This window comes from Poecilia reticulata, linkage group LG20 (genome assembly GCF_000633615.1).
Source record: "Poecilia reticulata strain Guanapo linkage group LG20, Guppy_female_1.0+MT, whole genome shotgun sequence".
NCBI lineage: Eukaryota > Metazoa > Chordata > Actinopteri > Cyprinodontiformes > Poeciliidae > Poecilia > Poecilia reticulata.
In genome coordinates, this window is record NC_024350.1 from 9,102,188 (window position 1) to 9,105,402 (window position 3,215).

Sequence of the window (3,215 nt, forward strand, 5' to 3'; positions counted from 1 at the left end):
CTTCTTCCTGTTGATCCCGGGTTCTCTCGCGTGGCAATGTGTGGGCACAGAAACACAACAATGCGTGTTGACATCACAGAATTGCAGAATTTTAATCCAATCAAAAGAAAGTATAAAATAGAACAGAGAACTGAAGAAATACAGAGCTATACAATGATTACCTGAGACAAGAAGACAAAGACGAGTCCTTGGAGAAAGAGCTCGTGCAGAAGCAAACTAAAATCAGCTTTTTCTGAATTATTTCCCTTGTGCACAAACTTTTATACTTGTAGGCGTGTTTTCCTCTTTAATATTTTCAAATAAAGCGCATCTCTGCTTATCCAACCAGGACCTGTCTCTGACCCTTTTTAAAGTTAGAAACTCCCTGCAATTTGTTCACAAGATCAAACACCAGTTTCTCCATTGTCTGAATAAGGTGGAAGCAGAATCTCCGAATTCCTGCTGATTGTTTCCCCAGACAGACAAAGGGCAGATCAGAGATCTTGACAAACAATCTGCTTTAACTACAGGTAAAATAAAGGTCAATAGGCCAGAAAAAGTTATACATTTTAAAACTATAATTAGGCTATTTCAATCAAGTCATGTTAAATTTTAAAACTAACTTATTTTAAATTTATTTTCTTAACACCATCTGGCCTCCTGCGGCTCTACAGCATCTGGGCAAGGAGAAACAGATGAAGGAACCTCACAGGTAGCTGTGAAATTCTGGTTTCTCTTCTGCTCTGCCAGGAACAAACCTTTAATTCTGTATTTTAATTCAATGAAAGTTATCTCCAGAAACCCCAATTTGTTCCTCTGCACTCAGCACCTCCAAGGTTTAGTCCCAATATAAAATCAAAAATACATAACAGAAAATAATGGAGTACAAATCCCGTTTCTAACCTAATACAACATTCAAATAAAAATTCAGACAATCATTCATCATAAACCTAAGCAATTTCCCAATACTAAACAAAACATTTTCATTTGATTCCAATATAGTCAGAAATAATACAATTTCAAATACATTCATCATTGACTAAATTAATTCTAAAACTAGATGATACAATTTTCAGTCAGAACATGCTATTAACTAAGAAAAATATCTTAGAAATTAAATGTTAGTGGTTTAAAACATTTTACACCATCCCAGATGTCCGCGAAAAGCCTCTGATCTCTTGTGAACTGGCCAAGTTCCTGTTTCCTAAGGTAATTTAAATGATATTGTCGTCTGGCTCCCTGCATATGTTAATTTATGGCCTCCTGTCTTGTGTGATGAGACCACAGGGGTACGGGCAGAAGCTCAGTAGATCTCTCCATTTTCCTTGGTAGTTTGAATACTTTTTTCAGCAATAGTTCTTCAGGTTCTAAATCACTAACATAAATCTGTTCAAAATTAAGAAATTTGTAAAACAAACAAAAAAAAAACACTTGTCAATGTTATTGTCATGTTGGTATTAATTTTCCAAACCCACATGCAAGAACAAGACCAGAAGAGACGAATAAAAGTACAATTATGGTTTATTGAAGTCAGGGGAAGAATGGAGAGGGGGAGAATACTGGAGCAGAGGACCAGGTCGTCTTACTGCCGATGAGAGGCACAAGGTTAGAAACTGCGAGGAGATTGTTGTCCAGAAATAATCAGAGAATGCTTACTTGAGATGGGTGGAGTATCAGCTTGGGTTTGTGTGAGTATGACTCGTTGGAGAGCGGACAGTGATCATTAACGGACGGAGTAGCAGCGTAGGTTCCTGTTCTTGTAGTATCTTTTCTCCGGTGAGGTTCGGACTTGGGTCTCCTGACCCGGAACGCTCCGAAGGGGAATCCACCGGAGAAGGATCCACGAAGGGGGGAAGACAAACACACGAGGGGTGGCGTCTGACCGGTAACACCGGGAGCGTCGAGGGAAGACACAGGAGGTAGGTGATCCACAACAACAAGGAGACAGCTGGATCATCTGACGAGAGACAACAAGGAGTTAGAACAGCGAAGATCACAGAGGGCCTTTCTCTGGAACGATCTGTTACCGAGGTAAGCAAAACACTCAAGTGATGAGAAGGAGCGGAGCTGCTGCTTATATCCAGGATCCACGCCCTCTAAACGAGCTGCAGGTGTGCGCCCGGGTTGAACCTTGCCGCTTTCCAGGGGTAGCACATGGGTGACATCTAGTGGATGTCCGAGGAATAGCGGTTCCAGAAACAAGTGAAAAATAAAAACTAAAACTAAAGAAAACAAACTAAGAAATAAAAAAGGGGAAAAACACAGACCCTGACAGTTATAACAAGTAATGTAAGTTTTATAATGTATGTTACATTGTTTCATTTTTAATGTAGGCTCTTGTGTCAGATAATCTAAGTCAATGTTAGGGAATAATTTTTTTAGATTTACGGAATCTCAGTTAGCCTTCGTTGCGAGGCTGAACCCGTATTACACCAAGCACTGTAGCTAATATTAGCTGGTATCTCGCCGGTGGACATAAATAGAGTAAAGTAATATTCTAATCACAATATATACACAATAGTATATCCATCTTACTTGTGAAATGCTGTTTGTGGAGCCCTCACATCAATAGTCCATCGATCCGAATAACAATATCCCTCAGTGCCGAGGCATCTTCTGCTGTTTTGATTGAGCAAAGTAGGAGGGACGACTGCTCCAAGATGGCCGCCGTATTTCCTGCCAGGCAGTAGATTACTGTATGAAGTTCTGCTGGACGTTTGGACTGGAACTATATCTCCGTGTTTGGCTGCAACTGAACTTTTACAACCCCCRCTGGTTTACTCTTTGGCATCAGCGTAGAGAAGGAAAATAATGTGTTTTAAAGACAAAGAAAGCAAACTGAACTGTTTGCCGCTTGTTTCAATGGTGAACAACCTGGACATTCGCTAAGGGACGGTCTGGACAACTTATAAAAAAAAATCCAACACCAGCAAATGCGGGGTCTACTCTTATACTATGTCTATGGTGGGGCCCATAGACATCAATACGTAGACGCCTCATGGAGCGCTGAGTCGTACGTAACAGCGTCTGCCATCTTTTATGTGGCAGCAGGGCGATCGGAGCTCCTTAAGTTCTGTGCTGTGTGGACGTGTTTCAGCAGTTTTACAAAAACAAACTGGATTCATTGGCATTACTTTGAAGATTGTGGTATTCTTATTCTTTTTCTCGCCTAAAGAAAAAAAGTAATAATTTAAGGGAAATAATGGGTGATTTTGGTTTTGTTTTGTTTTTTAGCT

The 3,215-nt window shown here is 40.2% G+C and overlaps 1 long non-coding RNA gene across 1 annotated transcript; it reads right to left on the reverse strand.

The window, feature by feature from the left end:
• Nucleotides 1-1,482: 1,482 nt before the first annotated feature.
• Nucleotides 1,483-2,169, reverse strand: LOC103482392 (uncharacterized). The gene is made up of 2 exons (XR_536453.1): nt 1,636-2,169; nt 1,483-1,564 (listed from the first exon to the last, which is right to left on the reverse strand). It is a non-coding gene; the product is annotated as an uncharacterized LOC103482392 (long non-coding RNA).
• Nucleotides 2,170-3,215: the final 1,046 nt, after the last annotated feature.